Genomic DNA, 21654 nt, shown 5'->3' with positions numbered 1-21654 from the left:
GGAGTTCTTATACACCAGTCGGAACCGCAATTAAATCATTCAGTGCTCCCTTTGGTCTCATTAGACACAATCCACTGAGCAAACACACAGTGTCAACTATTTTTACTCCTTCTGTCCTTGTCTGTCATATTCAGCTCTTCAAGGAGAATTAGTTGGGCATTCATTTGATGTTCTTACCAATGATTTTCTGTGGAGACGGTCAGTGCAGTTCTATTTCGCAATGCTTGAATCATTAAACATTCTGTTAATCATTATACATTTCACTTTGAAAACAAACGCAATCTCCTTCTGCTCCCGAACAATTATAACATTGCTAGTCACAGCCAGACCAACAGGTTGAAGCAGGTTCAATGTAGATGAAGTCTTCGCTGAGCCTTCCTTGGTGGGACAGCTCAGTCGCCATCCTGTCTTTTCTGTTCAGGAGTGTCTCATGATTTTAACAAGTCCGACAAAACTGAGCATCTGCAGAAATGTTCCAACAAACAGCCGACTGTGACAATGTATACCATAGATTCAAGCTCAGGAAGTCTCCCCTCATTTCTGTTGGAAACGGACATCCCTCTGTTCTGTGCTATGTGGGAGGAGATGCGCTGCGTGTTTGCCTTCAGCATAGTGCCATTGGAGGTGTTGGAATATCGAGTTATAGCTTTACAAGATATTTATTAGGTCGCCTATAGATCACCGTGTGCAGTTCCGGACGCCACTCCGTAGGACAAAATGTAATTAAGCTGGAGATATAGCCTGGACTGGATAGCTTGAGTTAGGATTCGATAGGGAGCCTGTTTTCCTCAGTGATCAGTGTTCTGAGGGGAGTTCTGATAGAAATTTATAAACATGAGAGACATAGACATTAACGGCGTAGACAATCAGCTGCTTTTTCCCGGTTCTAAATTTCGAACACTAAAAGTCACAGCTTTAAAGTGAGAGACGAAGGGTAAGTTTAAAGATGCACTGGACGAGATTACTTAATGACGTTGGGAGTGGTCGGTGCGTGGAACGCACTGCCATAGGGACTGCTAGAAGCATTTACGATAGCGGCATGTAAGAGCTTTCTGATGGGTCTATGAATATATAGGAAATGGGGGGACGTGAATCACATTGCAAAATAACGTTTCAACTCGGGGAATTAATGTATCAACTTATAAAGTCATAAAACTTCGGCCAAGCGCCACCATCCACGGCATGCTCTTTTCTCACTGCTGCCATAAGGATCAAGGTACAGGACCCGTAAGTCCCACACCAGCATGTTCAGGAACAGTTACAACGCCTCAACGATCAGACTCCTGAACCAGTGTGGGATACTTCGCTCACCACAACACTGAACTCATTCTATAACCAATGGGCTCACTTTCAAGGACTGTACCACTTGTGTTATCATTTATCTGTGTTATTTGTTTACTTATTGTCGACCTGTTTGTTTTTTTTTATTGATGTATATGCTGTTTGTCTTGCTTTGCACTTTGGTTTTCTGTCAGTCCTTGTGTGTAGTCTCCTTTATTGATTCCAGTCAATTTCTCTGTTCTACTGTGAGGCCTGCAAGAAAAATCAGTCTCGGAGTTGGATATGTTGACGTGGCTTGACAAAAGGAAACTGAACTTTGCACTTGAACTTTGCACAAGAGATTCTGCAGACTGAAGTTCAAATTAACTTATTAGCAAAGATGTTGTAAATCATGATTAAAGCGTACAAAATGCTGGAGGAATTCAGCAGGTCGGGCAGTCCCAATGGAAAGGAATTAACGTTTCAAGTCTGACCTAATAACGAACATGGCGTAGATATTCTTTACCGTGCCTGCCCTGCCGAGAGGTCGCTTCTTGGCAAAGCAGCGCGAGGATTTTAAAGAGCTTGGGGGCGTTCAGCTTCTTCTCAGCGGCTGTCAACAAACGGAGCGGTCGTTCGTAGGTGACACTTCGCAAGGTTTAGGAAGAGTTCAGGAGCTTTCAGCTTCGTTTCGGCGGGCTGAAAAAAAAACCGCGAGGAGTCGTTCCTTGGAGACACGGATTGAAGGTTTGAAAAGAGCTTGGGAGCTTTCAACTTCTGTTTGTCGGATGGCCAATGGAGCGGGACAAATGGACAGAAATGAGGTCTGCGCAGAGCGGCAACTTTTAGTGTGCCCATTGTTCAAGTGTTATGCACAAACTGACGTGCTGGATAAGTAAAAAAAACTATTTTCTTGTAAGTTTATTTTGTCTCTTAGTTCAGAGTTGGTGTAGGCAGGTGGCGTGTGGAGTTAGTGGTATGTTCATTTTGTAAGATGTGGAAACTCTCGGACTCCTCCGGGCTCCGTAAGACTTACGTTTATATGAAGTTTATCAAGATGCAGCTCGATAACCTTCGCCTCATATAGGAAAATGAGAGGTAATAGATAGGAGTTACAGAGAGGTAGTCGCCCCTAAGTCGCAGGTAGCAGGTACCTATCTGACTCTCGGAAGAAGGACAGATTATAGGCAGCCAGTGCACAGTACCCTCGTGGCTTTACACTGCAATGATAAGTTCACCGCTTTCGATACAGCTGGGGACAACAACCTACCAGGGGTGACCCGCCGTGACAGCGTCCCTCTCACTGAGTTGGCTCTGTGGCTCAGCAGGGAAACGGGGAGAAGAGCAGTGACCGTAAGGCATAGTGGTGTACTGCAGATGGCTGCGGGTACAGTGTTTCGCACTGTGTCCTGGATGTGAGAAGTCTGGGTGATCTCCAGTCTCCCGGATGAGCGCATGGGCGCCAGATGTAGAGAGTTGCAGCTCCTGAGAGAATATTTAGGGAACTGGAGCTGCAGGCCGATGACCTTCGGTTCATACAGGAGAATGAGGAGGTGATTGATAGGAGCTACAGGAGGTAGGAGGTAGGCACCTCCTACCTCCCTGAAGTGAAGGGGAACGAGCAGACAGTGCAGAGAACCCATCTGGCTGCTCATCTCCAGAATAGGTATACCACTTTAGATACTGTTGAGTGGGATGACCTACCGGGGGGCGGGGTGTGGGGCTGTATGAACAGGTATCTGACATCAATCTGGTGCTGTGGCTCAGAACAGAAGAGAGGTGAAGAGGATTTCAGTGGTGAAAGAAGATTCCATAGTCATAGGACCAGAGACGGGATTTTGTGAGCGAGATAGAGACACCCGGGTGGCATGTTGCCTCCCAGTCGCCGGTGTCAGGGACTTCTCGGATCTGGATCACGGCATTCTAAAGGGGGGAGGGGGCAGCCAGACGGCTTGGCACATATTGGTACCAATGACGTAGGTATGAAAAGGGAGTAGGTCCTGAAGAGAGAATTTACAGTATACAGTATAAAGCTACCCATGACATCCAGGTAGTGATCTCTGGATTCCTGCCTGTACCATGTTGCAGTGAGGGTGAGAATAGAATGATTTGGCAAATGGATGTGTAGCTGAGGAGATGCGGGAGGGGTAGGATTTCAGATTTCTGCAACTTTGGGATCTCTTCCGGGGAAACTAAGACCTGTGAAAAAGAGATGGATTACACCGCAACTAGACCATAAGACCATACGATATAAGAGCAGAAGTAGGCCATCTGGCTCACAGCGTCTGTGCCGCCATTCAATCATGGGCTGACCCACTTCATCCAGTCACTTATCCCACTCCCCTGCTTTCACCCCCATTCCCTTTGATGCCCTGGATGTCAAGAACCTATGTATCTCTGCCTTAAATACACCCAATGACTTGGCCTCCACGGCCGCTCGTGGCAACAAATTCCACAGATTTTCCACTCTCAGACTGCACGAAACCAGTTACCATAATATGATAGAACTCGCCCTGCAGGTTGAGAAGGAGAAGTTAAAATCAGGTATATCAGAACTACAATGGCGTAAAAGGAACTACAAAGGTTGGAGGGTGGGATTGGCCAGAATTGATCGGAAGGGTGCACCAGAAAGGATGACGGGTTAACAGCAATGGCTGATGTTCCAGGGGGAAATTTAAAAGGCGCAGGAAAGATATATCACAAAGATGAATACGCTTTCTAATGGGAGGATGAGGTAACCGTGGCTGGCTCGGGAATTGTAAAACAGATTGAAATAAGAAAGAGGGCTTATAATATAGCGTAAATTAACGTGTAGGCAGACAATTGCGAATCATTTAAAAACCAACAGAAGAAATCTAAAATGCCGTAGGGGAGAAAAGTTGAAATATGAAGAGAAGCCCTCCAGTAACATAAAAGGGGATACAAAAAGATTAGATATATGTAAATAGTAAATGGTGAAGGAGATAACTAAAGAGATTGCGGAGGCAGTGGTAATAATATTTCAGGAACCACTAGCATCGAGAGCAGCTGCTCAGAAACGAAAAATTGCAAATGTCACTCCAAAGGATGGGCGGTAGAAGAAAGGAAATTATATGTCAGTTAGCCTGCCTTCCGTGGTTGAAAAGTTGTTAGAGTCCATTACTGAGGACGAAGTTTCGGCATATTTGCAGGCACATGGTAAAATACGCCAAAGTCAGCATGGTTTTGTTAACGGGGAAATCTTGCCTGAAAAGCCTGCTGAAGTTCTTTGAGAGAATGTCAGGCTTTGGCTCCAAGTAGGCTTAGCCTCATAAGGGGCGGTAGCGCTCAGTAAACTGTCGGGGTAAATTTTTGTTAAGTTACTCGTTTTCTTAATATGTCCGGGGTATTTAGCATCGCTCAAAAGGACGCTGTTTGCTCTTCCCGCCCGATGTTGCAGTCCTGGAAGACCCAGAGTCTCCCGGGGAACACATCGGCGTGAATTGCATCCAGCCGCAGCTGTTTGAAGATCTGGATCGTCAGCGGGATGGCCTTCGAGTAAGGAGATCATCGATCGTAGTTACAGGGAAGTGGTCACCTCCCATTTTCAAAAGGCGGCTGGCTGAGTGACTATTAGCAGGGAGAATGGGAAGGTAAATAGGCAGCTAGCGCAGAGCACTCCGGGGACCATTCCCCTCAATAATAACTCTACCGCTTTCGATAATATTGTGTGGGCTGATTTCCCAGGGGAATGCCACGGAGATTAGGTTATGGCACTGAGCATGGGTCCGTGGTGCAGAAGGGAAAGACAGGAAAGATGGGAACATTAGTGATTGGGGGACTTAATAGTCAGAGGAACCGACAGGACATTCTGTGTACACGGATGTGACACCGGATGGTATGTTGCTTCCCAGTTGGCTGGATCAGGGACGTTTCGGATCGCGTCGACAATAGTTTGAAGATATAAGAAGGTAAACAACGCAATATGAGGACGCACTAACCAATAATATAAAACGGAATCCTAAAAGATAGTTTTTCATTTATATAAAGAATAAATGGGGCGGGGAGGGGGTTGATATTGGACCACTGTAAAATTATGCTAGTGACGTAGTAATGGGGTACGAAGAAATGGCAGATGAACTTTGAAGGTTCTTGGCATCAGTCTTCACTGCAGAAGACCATAGCAGTGTGCCAGAGGTCTGTAAGTGTCAGGGAGCAGGAGTGAGCGCCTTTGCTATTACAAAGGTAAAAGTACCGAGCAAACTCAAAGGTCTAAAGGTGGATAAGTCTCCTGGACCATATGGGCTGCATTGCAGAGATCGGAGGGAGGTTGCTAAAGAGATAACGGGTGTATTGGTCATTATCTTTCAAGAATCTCTTGATTCTGACATGGGCTCGGCGGACTGGAAGATTACAAATCCACTGTTTAGCAAGGGTGAAATGCAAAAGAAGGAAATTCTGTATAAGAGAGAAAGGTGATACTTGAACTACAAGGGGACCAATATCCTTTCAGGGAGGTTTGTTAGTGCTGTTGGGGAGGCTTTAAAGTAGATTTGCATGGGGATGGGAAGCAGAGTGCCAGAGCTGACAGTGCGTCTGGGGTGAAAATAAATGATGTTAAAAGTTCAAGCAAAGCCGCTAATAGAAAGGTCGTGAGTGGTGGTAAAAATCTTCTGAGGTGTCTATATTTCAATGCTTGGACTATTGCGGGAAAGGCAGACGAGTTGAGGGCGTGGATTAACACGTGGAATTATGACGTTATAGCAATTAGTTAAACTTGGCTACAGGAGGGGCAGGACTGGCAGCTTAATATTCCCGGGTTCCGATGTATCAGGTGTGATAGAGGCAGAGGAATGAAAGGTGGGGGGCGGGGGGAGTAGCATTGCTTGTCAGGGAAAGTGTTACAGCAGTGCTCAGGCAGGACAGATTAGAGGGCTTGTCTACTGAGTCCTTATGGGTGGAACTGAGAAACAGGCAAGGTATGGCCACATTAGTGGGGTTGTGTTATCGACCACTCAATAGCCAGCGAGAATTGAAGGAGCAAATCTGCAGAGAGATAGCAGGCAACTGCAGGAAACATAAGGTTCTGGTGGTAGGGGATTTTAATTTTCCACATATTGATTCCGACTCTCATACTGTTCGGGGTCTAGATGGGTTAGAGTTTGTAAGATGTGCTCAGGAAAGTTTTGTAAATCAATATATGGAGGTACCATTTGCAGGGGGTGAATTGTTAGATCTCCTATTAGGAAAGGATTTAGGAAAAGTGACGGAAATGTGTGTAGGGGAGCACTTTGGTTCTAGTGATCATAACACCATTAGTTTCAACTTGATCACGGATAAAGATAGATCTGGTCCGAGGGTTGAGGTTCGAAACTGGAAGAAGGCAAAATTTGAAGAAATGAGAAAGGATCTAAAAAGCGTGGATTGGGACAGGTTGTTCTCTGGCAAGGATGTGATCGGTAAGTGGGAAACCTCCAAAGGAGAAATTTTGAGAGTGCAGAGCTTGTGTGTTCCTGTCAGGATTAAAGGCAAAGTGAATAGGAATAAGGAACCCTGGTTCTCAAGGTATATTACAACTCTGATAAAGAAGAAGAGAGAGTTGTATGACATGTATAGGAAACAGGGGGTAAATCAGGTGCTTGAGGGGTATAAAAAGTGCAAGAAACTACTTAAGAGGGAAATCAGGAGGGCTAAAAGAAGACATGAGGTTGCCTTGGCAGTCAAAGTGAAGGATAGTCCAAAGAGCTTTTACAGGTATATTAAGAGCAAAAGGATTGTAAGGGATAAAATTGGTCCTCCTGAAGATCAGAGTGGTCGGCTATGTGCGGAACCAAAAGAAATGGGGGAGATATTAATTTTTTTTTTTTTTTGCGTCTGTATGTGCTAAGGAAACTGGCATGAAGTCTATGGAATTCAGGGAAACAAGTAGTGAGATCATGGAAACTGTACAGATTGAAAAGGAGGAGGTGCTTGCTGTTTTGAGGAAAATTAAAGTGGATAAATCCCCGGGACCTGACAGGGTGTTCCCTCGGACCTTGAAGGAGACTAGTGTTGAAATTGCAGGGGCCCTGGCAGAAATATTTAAAATGTCACTGTCTACGGGTGAGGTGCCGGGGGATTGGAGAATGGCTCATGTTGTTCCATCGTTTAAAAAATGATCGAAAAGTATCCGGGAAATTATAGGCCGGTAAATTTGACGTCGGTAGTGGGTAAGTTATTGGAGGGAGTACTAAGAGACAGAATCTACAAGCATTTGGATAGACAGGGACTTATTAGGGAGAGTCAACATGACTTTGTGCGCGGTAGGTCAAGTTTGACCAATCTATTGGAGTTTTTCGAGGAGGTTACCAGGAAAGTGGATGAAAGGAAGGCAGTGAATGCTGTCTACTTGGACTTCAGTAAGACATTTGACAAGTTCCCGCATGGGAGGTTAGTTAGGAAAATTCAGTCGCTATGTGTACATGGAGAGGTGGTAAATTGGATTAGACGTTGGCTCAATGAAAGAAGCCAAAGAGTGGTAGTAGAGGATTGCATCTCAGAGTGGAGGCCTGTGACTAGTGGTGTGCTACAGGGATCAGTGCTGGGCCCATTGTTATTTGTCATCTATATCAATGATCTGGATTATAATGTGGTAAATTGGATCAGCAAATTTGCTGATGATACAAAGATCGGAGGTGTAGTGGACAGTGAGGAAGTTTTTCAGAGCTTTCAGAGGGATTTGGACCAGCTGGAAAAATGGGCTGGAAAATGGCAGATGGTGTTTAATACAGACAAGGGTGAGGTATTGCACTTTGGAACGATAAACCAAGGTAGAACATAAAGGGTAACTGGTAAGGCACTGAGGAGTGCAGGAGAACAGAGGAATCTGGGAATACAGATAAAAAAAAATTCCCTAAAAGTGGCGTCACAGGTGGATGGGTGATAAAGAGATTTTTTGGTACATTGGCCTTTATTAATCAAAGTATTGAGTATAAGAGCTGGAATATTCTGATGAGGTTGTATAAGGCATTGGTGAGGCCGAATCTGGAGTATCGTGTTCAGTTTTGGTCACCAAATTACAGGAAGGATATTAATAATGTTGAAAGAGTGCAGAGAAGGTTTACAAGGATATTGCCGGGACTTGAGAAACTGAGTTACAGAGAAAGGTTGAATAGGTTAGGACTTTATTCCCTGGAGCGTAGAAGAATGAGGGGAGATATGATAGAGGTATATAAAATTTTGCTGGGTACAGAAAGAGTGAATGCAAGCAGGCTTTTTCCACTGAGGCAAGGAGAGAAAAAAAGAAACAGAGGACATGGGTTAAGGGTGAGGGGGGAAAAGTTTAAAGGGAACATTACGGGGGTCTTCTTCACACAGAGAGTGGTGGGAGTATGGAATGAGCTGCCACACGAGGTGGTAACTGCGGGTTCTTTTTAACATTTACGAATAAATTGGACAGTTACATGGATGGGAGGTGTATGGAGGGATATGGTCAGTGCGCAGGTCAGTGGGACTAGGCAGAAAATGGTTCGGCACAGCCAAGAAGGGCCAAAAGGCCTGTTTCTGTGCTGTAGTTTTTCTATGGTTTCTATGGTTTCTATTGGTCAGTTAGCCTAGCATCAGTTGTTGCGAATTAGTTGGAGTCAATTATTGAGAATGAAGTCTTGGGTTCCGTGGAGACTAACAATAAAATACGTCAAACTCAGCATCGTTTCTAACAAAATAAGTCTCACCTGGCAAATCGTTTCGAGCTCTTCGTGGATGTAAGAAGTATACTGGACAAAGGAGAATCAGTGGCAGTGGATAGGAATTGATGGAGGGTGTACTAGGGAAAGGCAGTGGCTGTGACAACGTGCCGCACATGAGGCTGCTGAGCAGGACAAGAACCGATGGAAACACATTGCCTGGATGGAGCATTGGCCGTTTGGTAGAAACTAGAGATTGGGAATAAACAGATCCTCTTCTGACTGGCTGCCGGTTAGCAGTGCAGTTCCACATGTGTCGGTGTTGGGACCGCTGCTTATTACGCCGTATGTCAATCATTTGGACACCGTTATTAATGGATTTCTGGCTAGGTTTGCCGATGATAAAAAGACAGCTGGATGAAAGGGTAGTTTTGAGGAAACAGAGAGCCTGCAGAAAGACTTAGATAGTTTAGAGGAATGGTCAAAGAAGTGGTAATTGAAATACAATGTTGGAAAGTGTATGGTCATGCATTTATTGAAATAAATAAATGGGCAGACTCTTATTTAGATGGGGAGGTAATTCAGAATGCAGAGATGCAAAGGGACTTGGGAGTTCTTGTGCAGGATACCATAAAGGTAAACTCCAGGTTGAGTCCGTTGTGAAGAAGGCGAATACAATATTGGCATTCATTTCCAGAGGTATAGAATGTAAGAGCGGGGATGTGCTGTTGAGGTTTTATATGGCACTCGTCAGACCACACTTGGAATATTGTGTGCAATTTCTCGGCTCCTTATTTTAGTAAGTATATACTGACATTGGAGAGGGTTCATAGACGATTCACAAGAATGATTCCAGGAATAAAAGGGTTACCATATGGGGAATGTCTGGCAACTCTTGGGCTGTATTCTCCGCAGTTCAGACGAATGAGAGGCTGGTGGGGTGGTGCATCTCATAGAAATATTCCGAATGTTAAAAGGCCTGAATAGATTAGATATGGCAATGTTATTTCCCAGAGTAGGGGATTCTAGGACAAAAGAGCACGACTTCAGGATTGAAGGACGTCCTTTTCGAACCGAGATGCGTAGAAATTACTTTGTCAGGTGGTGGAAAATCTGTGGAATTTGTTGCCATTAGCGGCTGTGGAAGCGAAGTCATTGGGAGTATTTAAGGCAGAGTTAGATAGGTTCTTGATTAGCGAGGACATTACAAGGGAATGGAGTGAAGGCAGAGGAGTGGGGATGACCATGACTCAATGACGGAGCAGCCTCGATTGGCCGAATGACCTACTTCTGCTCCAATTTTTATACTCTTATAGTCTTAAGGTCTTATGTATTTGCATTTGCAAAGGCATTTGATAAGGTACCACACATGAGGCTGCTTAAAAAGGTAAAATCCTGTAGCATTACAGGACAGATACTGGCATGGATAGAGAGGTGGCTTTCAGGCAGGAGGTAGTGTCTGCGAATAAAGGGGACATTTTCTCGTTAACTGTCAGTGTCTGGTGCTGTTCCTCGGGAGTCACTATTGGGGCTGTTACTTTTCACATTGTTTGTCAATCATTTGGATAATTTAATTGACGGCTCTGTGGCAACGTTTGCAGATGGTATGAAGATAGGTGGAGGGGTAGGTAGTGCTGAGGAAGTAATACGATTACAGCAGACTTAAACACCTTTGAAGAATGGCCAAAAGAGGGGCAGATTTAATACAGTGTTGGGAAATGCACGATAATGGTAAAAGGAACAATAGTGCAGACTAATTTCTAAATAGGGAGAAGATTCAACCAACAGCTTTGTAGAGGCACTTAGAAAGGCTCGTGCAAGACTCCTAGAAGGTTAAGTTATAGGTTGAGGCTGTGATTAAAAAAAAGGTAAATGCAATGTTGGTATTTATTTCAAGGAGAAAAGAATTTCAAGGAGATAATGTTGACAACACACACACACACACACAAAATGTTGGTGGAACTCAGCAGGCCAGGCAGCATCTATGGAAATAAAAAAAAACTACAGGCGACGTCCTGCCGAACGGTCTCCGCCCGAAACGTCGACTGTACGTTCTTTTTGTGTAAGCTGCCTGACCTGCTGTTGTCCTCCAGGATTTTGCGTGTTTTGCTTGGATCTTTGGCCTCTGCACATTCTCTCTTATTGGTGAGATAACACTGATGCTGTATAAGACGCTAGTCAGCCCGCACTTGCAGTATCATCAACTGTTCTGACCCTGTACCTCAGCAAAACAGAGCTGTCCTTGGAAAGAGTCAAGTACAGCTTCACGAGACGGATACCGGGAAAGAAGGGGTTAACAAATGAGGAGCCTTTAGCAGCTTTGGGCCTGTACTCACTGGATTTTAGAAGAATTCGGGGGGAATTCATTAAAGCCAACCGAATGTGGCAATGACTACAGAGGACGGATGAGGAGAGGATGTTTCCGATGGTGGGGGTATCCAGAAAAACAGAGCACAGCCTCAAAATTGAGGGGCGACCTTCTAGAACAGAGGTAAAGAGAATTTTCTTCAGCCAGAGAGTAGTGAATCTGTCGACTCCTCTGCCACAGACTGCGGTGGAAGTCTAGTCCGTGGGTATATTTTGCACCGATGTTGTTAGTTCCCTGCTCGGTTATGGCATCAAAGGATACAGAAAGAAGGCAGAGGTACGGGATTGAGTGGGATTAGAGAGCAGATATCGTGGACTGGATGGCCTAATTCTGCTCCCATGTATTATGGTCTCACGGAGAGAGAGCAGCCAGGTGTCTCAGCGCGTATTGCTACGAGTGACATAGGAAGGAAGAGCAAAGGAGTGTTGAAGGAAGGATTCAGGGAGCAAGGCAGAAAGCCGAGATACAACACCTACAGCTTAGTCATTTCTGGATGGCTACATTTCCCACGTACCTTTGAGGGTAGAAACAAGATGACCTGTCACATGGCTGAGTGGTTAGTACGGGGGAGCAGGGTTTCAGATTCTTGGGTCTTTGCGACATCTTATGGGGAAGGCATGACCTGTACAAAAGGAACGGGTTTCACCTGAACGCGAGCGGGAACATTATTCACGCGGGCAGGTTTGCGGAGCTCTTGGGGAGGGTTTAAACTAATTAGGCAAGGAATGGGAACCGGAGTGAAGGGACGCCGGAAGGACGGATAGTGGAAAAGTAAAGATAGCGTGAAGTCAGGCTGTCAGCGAAGGCAGGCAGATGACAGGACAAAATTGCAGCCAGCAGATTGTGTGTCAGTGCATTAGGGATACAGAATCAATATGAGTCGCACATAGAGAACTCAAAGTGTTATATCTCAATGCACGGTGTAGAAGAGAAAAGATGGATGATCTTGTTGAAATTTTGCAGTTTCTAGTGTCTGCTGTTGTGGACATCACTGAATCGTGGCTGAAGGATGGTTGGAGTTGAGAGCTGAAGTTTCAAGGTTAAATATTGTATCGGAGGGATAGAACGGTAGGCAAGGGGGTAACGTTGCTCTGCATGTAATGAATGGCATCAAATGACTAGAAAGGTGTGACATAGGACTGGAAGATGTTGAATCCTTGTGGGTTGAGTTAAAAAACGGCCAGGGTAAAAGGACCCTGATGGCAGTTATATTCAGGCCTCCAAACAATATCCGTGATGTGGACTACAGATTACAATGGGAAATAGAAAAGGAGTTTCAAAAGGACAATGCGATGATCGTCGTGGGAGTATAACGCCCTAGGAGAGTTTCCACTGCCATGTCATGGTTTCTCTGTCGCCGCAGTGTTTGGAATACGACTCGAAATAACGGGGCTTTGGAATGTGCGTCGGCCAATGGGGGAGTGTTTTCCTTTCTTACGTGCCCCAGTGGAGGTAGTTGCGATCTTTTGTCGGCGAGAGATGAAGAGAGAAGTCGCGAGGAGTGAGAGTCCGTAGACCGTATGACGGGGTGGACTGGGAGCGAGGGTCCGGGAGTCGACGACGCGTGGAGGAAATCGATGGTGGTCAAATGGACGGAGAACCGTGAGCTCCGACGTGCACGTTGGAGAGTTTCATTAAAAAGGGCCGTTTTTCTTTTTGTTTCTTTACGAACACTATAGTCAAACTGTAAATTATCAAGCTCAATCGTTTAATTGCATATGGTGACCTGCCTGATATTTCGGGCTACTGATATGTAACAGGGTAACCCATCAAGCAGCATCCACACAAACGAGATTCCACACTTTAGGCGGGACCGGAGACTGTCATCCCTCGAATAACGCCGCCGGCCGAAACTGAGAGTTACAGGAGACTTTAACAGGCAGGTAGCTGAGAAAAATCAGGTTAGTAATGGATCTCCAGAGAGTGAATTTCTCGAATTCCTATGAGATAGCCTTTTTAGATCAGCTTCTCTTGCAGACTACCAGTGGATCAGCTATACCAGATTGTGTGCTCTATAACGAACCAGAGGTGATTGTGGAGCTCGTGATAAAGGGACCACTGGGGGGCAGTAATCACGTTAGGACTGAGTTCAAACTGAAATTTGATAGGGTGAAGGGAAAAAAAGGCGGCAAAAGTAAATTGGAATGAGATGCTGTCAGGGATGATAGTACATGGGTCTCTGTGGGGAAAAAATGAGAAAGGTGCAGGATAGATATATTCCAAAAACGAGCAAATACTCAAATGGCAAAATATTGCAACCCTAGCTGGCAAGGGAGTTCAGGGCTAATGAGAAAGCAAAAGAGGTGGCGTACAACAAGGCAAAGATTCGCGGTAAGACAGAGGATTTCGAAGCTTTTGAAGACCTGCTGAAAGCAACTAAAAATCATTGGAAGGAAAAGATGAAATATGAAAGCCAGGCAGCAAACAATATCAAGGCGGATAGAAAAAACAATCTTGAACAATAAGAGAGATGAGAGTGGAGACAGGAACGCTAGAAAGTGAGTTCAGAGAAATAATAAGGGGGGACAAGGAGATGGCAGATGAACTGAATGAGTACTTTGCTTCAGTCTTCACTGTGGAAGAGACAAGTAGCGTGCCAGGTTTTGAAGGGCATGAGAGAAGAGTAATGAATTCAGTTAATCTTACAAGGAGGACGGTAACTCAAAAAGCATATAGACTTTAAGAAAGAGGACGTGCTGGAGCTTTTGAAAAACATTAACTTAAATAAGTCTCCGGGACCGGACGAAATATACCCCAGGCTACTGTGCGAAGTGAGGCTGGAGCCTCTGGCGATGATCCTTGCATCATCATTTGGGACGGGAGAAGTTCGTGAGGTCAAATTTGAAACCAGAATATAATATTAGTGTTAAGACGCTTGGCAGTGTGGAGGATCAGCGAGATATTTGGATCTGTTCCCAGAGGACATTCAAAGCTGCTGCGGAGATTGACAGTGCTGTAACGAAGACATATGGTGCGATGGTCTTCATCAACCGTGGGACTGAGTACCACGTTAATGTTACAGCTATATAAGCTCGTAGTTAGACCACACTTGTTCAGTTATGGTCATTTCATTACAGGAAGGATGTGATGCTGAGGTTTTTAAGGCACCGGTGAGCCCCTCATCTTAGAAAAGATGTGACGGCAGAGGAGGTTCACAAGGATGATTCCAGGAATGAAACTGTTGTTATATGTTTGATGGCTCTGGGTCTGTACTCGCTGTAATTTAGAACGATCAGCGGGGATCTCATTGAAACGTTTTGAATGTTGAAAGGCCCAGACAGAGTAAATGTGGTAAGGATGTTTCCCATGGTGGCAGAGTAGACGACAAAAGGGAACAAGCTCAGGAGAGAATGGCGCTCTTTCAAAACAGAGCCAAAGGGTGGTGAATTTGTGGAATTTTTTGCCACATGCAGACGTGGAGGCCAGGTCCTTTGGCGCATTTAAGGCAGAGATTGATAAGTTCTTGATTGGATATGACATCATAGGTTACGGGGAGAAGGCAGGGACCTGGGTTTGAGGCGGAGATAGGAAAAAAGATCAGCCGTGGTTGAATGGCGGAGCAGACTCGATAGGCCAGATGGCCTAATTCTGCTCCTATGTTTTATGGTCTTATGGATACTTCAGACAGACTGCAGGGGACATTTACAAGGATGTTGCCTGGATTGGAGAGCGCGCCTTACGACAATAGGTTGAGTACATTTGTCCTTTTCTCCTTGGAGCGACTGAGGATCAGAGGTGACCTGACAGAGGTGTATAAGAAGATGAGAAGCATTGGTCATGTGGACAGCCAGGTGCTTTTTCCAATGCTGAAATGGTTAACACGAGGGGGCATAATTTGAAGCTGCTTGGAATTAGGTACGGGGAGGATGTCAGAAGTAGATTTTTCACACAGAGAATGGTGGATGCGTGGAATGTACTGCCCACGACAGTGGTGGAGGCGGATAGAATAGGAGACTCTTTGGTACATGGTGTATAGATAAATAGAGGACTATGCCGTAGGTAATTCCAGAGAAGGCTACATGGTCGGTACAATATTGTGGGCCGAATGGCCTGTAATGCGCTGTAGATTTCGATGATTCTATGACAATTTTCGGATTATACAAGGATTTCGTTTTATATATTATATATGTTTAATGCCATGCTGAGATTTCGTCAACAGTGTGTTTCTTGTCCGAATCAGATTAATCACCATAGGTTTAAATAAATTGTAATCAACCTCAGTAGACTGAAATCCCCTGATATCCAAGTCAATAATCCTTACATGAAGCTAATAATTTAATCCATGTTGCTTAATCTGATCAATATTTTCCCTGATCAACGCTAATCCATTTTGTAGTGAGATCCCGCAACAGCGGTCGCTTGAAGCTCGAATCAAATACTCTTCCAAATAATTGTCTTGATGATGCAAGATTTTATTTGCAAATCTTCCCCGTTCCTACAAACAGCTACTTCACTCCATTCTTCAGCTCCTCCCTGAATTTTCTCTGTGTCAGTCCACAGATATATGTGTTGGTGCAGGTACTGAGAGAAGACAACAAAACCCACATGCTTGTAGGATATACCTCGGCTTGTTGAAACATCTATCTGTGCACAAATGTTTTTCGACTTGCCAGTTCATAGAACGTACGATATTAGGCATCCAAAATAATATAAAATTGGCTGGAAAAGCGAACAACAGAATCATTGACTTTCTCCGGCTTGCCACCTCTGGATCATTACAATTTTCGCTGCCTTTCCGAAGTGCCTGGCGAACTTAATTTGTCGCTATAATCGGTTTGGTGGTTAAAACATTGAAGAGCAGAATTAAAGAAATCGGTAATAACGGTGGTAATACCTGGTAGGCTTTCAACAGGGGCGACGTGAAGTATTCCGCTACAGAGATATAACGCCATCGATCCACTGCAAAGCAGAGTGCAATGGCCTGGACAAAACACGCGGCACTCACTGTTGCTACCACCACAGTCGCTGTTCTCTCGGTGCAATATCTGATCTGCAGCTTCTGACAGCAGATGGCGACTCAACGATCGAAAATGAAAGCTATCGTCAACGAAGCGGAACTTTCCCATGCTGCGAGACTCTGGACAAGTATCAGAGAACGCGTTGGAATGATGAGCAAGAAATTAACAAACAAATAGTTAAAATTTATCCTCTCTAATATAATAACAACGATGACCACCATCAGATCGGCTGCCGCCATTGCCACAAGGTATAGAGTGATGCATTGGACAGACCGCCGTTCTCTCGGGACAGGATTACTATCGCCGTTAAATTAACTGAAGTGAGTCATTTCAAAAACAACGAATAATATCAGTTACCGCAGAATGATTTGTGCAACTTTAACTGAGTAATTGCGAGTAATAGTCGATTGGGCCATTGTCTGGAGTCAGGGTGCAGCCCATTTACACTGACCGAAATGGAATGTGGATGTCCTGATCAATCTTACTCTAAGTTATAATGCACAATTTAGATCTCGCCAGTTTAACATCGAAAAGTTACCCGGGAAAGCAGGAGGCTGGCAGCAGAGCGCCCTCAGGCGGCTCACTTAAGTAGTGGACAAAGGGCCGTATACCAGTCCCATAGGGCGAGGTTATCCAGAACTATCCCGAATACTTTATATTTTATACTTTATTGTTGCCAGACAATTGATAATAGAACGTACAATCATCACAGCGATATTTGATTCTGCGCTTCCCGCACCCTGCATTACAGATATTAAATAATTAAAATATTAAAAATAGTAAAAATTAGTAAATATTAAAAAATTAAATGATAAATCATAAATAGAAAATAGAAAAAAAATGGAAAGTAAGGGAGTGCAAAAAAACCGAGAGACAGGTCCGGATATTTGGAGGGTATGGCCCAGATCCGGGTTAGGTTCCGTTCAGCAGTCTTATCACAGTTCGGAAAGAAGCTGTTCCCAAATCTGGCCGTACGAGTCTTCAAGCTCCTGAGCCTTCTCCCGGAGGGAAGAGGGTCGAATAGTGTGTTGGCTGGGTGGGTCGTGTCCTTGATTATCCTGGCAGCACTGCTCCGACAGCGTGCGGTGTAAAGTGAGTCCAAGGACGGAAGATAGGCTTGTGCGATGTGCTGCGCCGTGTTCACGATCTTCTGCAGCTTCTTTCGGTCTTGGACAGGACAACTTCCATACCAGGTTGTGATGCACCCTAGAATAATGCTTTCTACGGTGCATCTATAAAAATTAATAAGGATTTTAGGAGATAGGCCAAATTTCTTTCGTTTTCTCAGGAAGTAAAGGCGCTGGTGGGCCTTCTTGGCGGTGGATTCGGCTTGGTTTGACCAAGTCAGGTCATTTGTGACATTGACCCTGAGGAACTTAAAACTTTTGACCTGTTCCACTTACGCCCCACCGATGTAAATTCGGTCGTGCTAGTCCTTCTTAAGTCAACAAGCAATTCCTTCGTCTTGCTGACTTTGAGGGATGGGTTATTGTCTTCACACCATGCCACCAGGTTCTTAATTTCCCGCTTGTACTCAAACTCATCGTTACCCAAGATACGGCCTACAATTGTTGTGTCATCAGCAAACTTATGTATTGAGTTCGATGGAAACTTGGCTACACAATCATGGGTGTACAGTGAGTACAACAGGGGGCTGAGTACACAGTCTTGTGGGGCACCGGTGCTCAGAGTGATTGTAGAGGAGAGCTTGTCCCCTATTTTTACAGCCTCAATCCTGTCTGTGAGGAACCTGAAGATCCAGCTGCAGATCTGAGTGTTAAGGCCCAGGTTCCGGAGCTTAGGAATCAGTTTATTTGGAATTATGGTATTAAAGTCAGAGCTGTAGTCAATGAAAATAGTATGCGTCTTTATTCTCCAGGTGTTCTAAGGAGGAATGCAGGTCCAGAGAGATGGCATCTGCCGTTGACCTGTTGCTCCGGTAGGCGAGTTGCAACGCGTCGACGTTGACTGGTCGGCTGTGGTTGATGTGGGCCATAACCAATCTCTCGAAGCACTTCATAGCAATTGATGTCAGAGCCACAGGTCGATAGTCATTCAGGCATGGATGAATAGGATGGCGTCTTGCCGAGCACGGCAGAGGTAATGGAGAGATTGGTTTTATTTTCAGACGGTATGACGTAATTCCACTTCTTTTATAGTTTACTTAATTGACTTCCATTTAAAATGAAATTATTTCATAATTACATGGACAAAAAGTTCATAATGCACTTCACTGTGACGGCTTGAGATGCCGTCTAATCTCCCTGTATCTGAAACGGCTCTCAGCTCTGCCTGGTCACAGACTGACAGATCATTAAGGTTGACATCAGATGTTCCACCTTACATGTTCTGCCGAGAACAATGGAGAGAACAGAGCGGCGTCTTGAAAGTTTGGCTCCGCACGAAGAGAGAGTCAACAATCTTGCGAATGGGTGCCGCGTGAGAACCGCAAAAACCTTTATGGAGACAGTCCTAATCAATGAATCGTTTGTGGGAAATAAACATGCTCAACAAAAGTCAATATGAATTCGAAAGTCGTGTCCAGACATTAAGTTCCGCAGATTCAATAAATAATTGATTAGTTCGGGAAAAGGAAAGCAAGAAAAGAGCAGCGAATGACCGGGAAGGTTATTACAATAGGACACACATCATACTCTCCCCCTTCAGCCGGCGGTTGCGCTGGAAAGGACGAAGTAATGGAGCAATGGCCGCAGTCGCTGGTTTGCGAACAAACCTATCCTTCTTTGAAGAAACAACGCTAAATAATTGACAGACCGTCTACTCTTTAAAATCGTATTTCATTTTTATGACTGCGTTTTGTCCGCTATCGGTGAGGACCCATGAGAAAGAGTAATGCTTACTGATTGAATTATATTTGGCCACATTTTATGTACTTTCACGACAGGTGCTGGTGATAAAAATCTGATTCTGATTCTGATTCCGAATCAATTTAATTGCAATTATAAAACAGTGTGAAACGATATTACCATTTATTTGTTTCACTGAATAAAATTGCATTGCAATTTGCATCTTAAACCAAAACTACGTGGATCGCATAAAGACGGTATACTGTTTAATTCAACCAACATACATCAAAGTTGCTGGTGAACGCAGCAGGCCAAGCAGCATCTGTAGGAAGAGGTGCAGTCGACGTTTCAGGCCGAGACCCTTCGTCAGGACTGTTTAATTCCCTCAGTCTGTGATGAAAGCAGAGGAAGAATCTATTTACCGTGGAGAGAGGGGGTGAACAGCTGTTGATACTTTAGAATTTAAACAATCTCAGCCGAGTCTCCTCGAACCTACAGTAAACTATCACGGTATTCCGAGTGGGATTGTGCTGGGACTGCCCGCGTCAGAGAGAGACATCGGAGACATCACGGCACAGAGCCGGTTCAGAGGCGAGTGCGCCTGGCGACTCATTGCTGTCACTCTCAGGATTTTACGTGATGCCGTATCTTTGCAACCTGTCTTGACGAAGTCCTCGTGAAGATTTTCCATAAATGCTCCCTGACCAGCTGAGTTCCGCCAGTGTTGTGAGTGTGGTATTTTCCTGTCTGCGTGTTTTAGAAGCATACTTAAGCGTTTCTGGTATACAGTTGTGTGAGCAATAGTACACCGTGGGAATGTATGCTTGGGTTAATATCACATTAATGTATATAAATGTATCAAACACTTCAATCATACCCTCATTTCAAATTAATCCATTTAAAAATTAAAAATTAAACGCTATTTATATTTGGAATCGAAATTATGGTGGAACTTTCTTTTCATAGTCCAATAACTGAGAAAAATGCACCCTAAGCATCAAGATTCTGCTAACCTACGAGGCTCCAAATGGGATGCAAAGGGATAACATTACCTTGAATACCCAGTGCAACGTAGTAATGTATGCTTGGGTTAGTCTTACATTAATATATATAAATCTGTCGAGCACCTGACTCAGAAACCATCACATTAAAGTAAAATATGTTTAGAATGTATATGAATGGTAAAGATTCATTTTTTTATCGTCTAATGAAAGAACAACATGCACTGGGCAGCAAATGCACCTTGGACATCAAGATGCAGTTAATGTAGGATGCACGGAGTGTGAAAGAAAGATATAGTATTACCTGAAAAACCGAGCGCTGCAGGCACTGGCCAGTAAATTGTGAAAATGGTGTAAATTACGGAATATCCCATTTACTGTCTGAAACAGCGATCGATTGGACAGCTTGACCCAACTGCCTGCATGCACTGACTCGAGGAGTTCTTATGCACCTGTCGGAGGCAGAATTAAATCAGTCAGTGTTCCCATTAGTCCGATGAGACTCAATCCACTGAACAAACACATAGCGGCAACTATTTTTCCTCACTGTTTCTCATATGTAGTCTTCGAGGAGAATTACGGCATTCTTTTGATGTTTTTACGAATCATTTTCATTGGGGAGGATCGGTATAATTCTGCTTTGCAACGCCTCAATCGCTAAAGGTATTGTTATCATTCGACACTTTATTTTTTTTTTTTTGGAAAACAAACGCATCTCCTTCAGTAACCGATTGATTATAGCATTGTTATCAGCAAGATGAAGAACATTCAATGTGGGTAAAACTTGCAATGAGTCTTCCTTGAAGGGAACAGCTTCGTCGCTGTCTTGACTTCCTCAGCGCCTGTAGTTCTTCAGGCGACAGCATAGGCAAGGTGAATCTGCAAAGAGAAATTTGATTGTGTTCGTGAATATCTCATAATTTAACGTCCAAGAAATCTGAGTACCGCAGACACGCGCCACACAAGGAACCGTTTGTGACAATTCACCACCCGCAGGTTAAAGAAATCCGACCTCGTCTGCTTTTAAACGGATATCCCGCTATTCTGTACCCGGTAGATCAGGTGGTAAAAGAGGTGGGCGACATGTTTGCCTTCAGCAGTGAAGAGTTGAAATATCGTGTTATAGTTGTACATATTATTAATTTGGTCGCACTTGGATCTCCGTGTTCAGTTCTGGTCACCACACCGTAGGAAAATGGAATTAAGCTGGAGGTGGTGCAACATTTTCACATGGATATAGCCAGGATTTCAGGGCTCGAGTTAGAAGGCACGATTGGATGTGGAGCCTGTTTTCCACGGTGGCGAGCGGGCTGAGGGGAGGCCTGACAGAATTTTATAAAACAGCAACGGTTTTCAAAATGTACGTCCAATGTCACAGAAATATATACAATATACATCCTGAAACTCCTTTCTTCGCAAACATCTACGAAAACATAGGAGTGCCGCAAAGAATGAATGACAGTTAAAAAGTTAGAGCACCAAAGACGCCTCCAGATGGCAACGCCCACGCACAAGCAGCAGCAAAGCAACGACACCCCCTCCCCGCTCCCGCCAGTAAAGAAAAACCAGCGCCCTCTACCGAGCGCTCAAGCGTGCAGCAAACATCAATAAAGACACAGACTTGTAGTACATAAAAGA

Source organism: Mobula hypostoma, chromosome 30 (assembly GCF_963921235.1).
Source record: "Mobula hypostoma chromosome 30, sMobHyp1.1, whole genome shotgun sequence".
NCBI lineage: Eukaryota > Metazoa > Chordata > Chondrichthyes > Myliobatiformes > Myliobatidae > Mobula > Mobula hypostoma.
Note: the sequence above shows the minus strand (reverse complement) of the source record.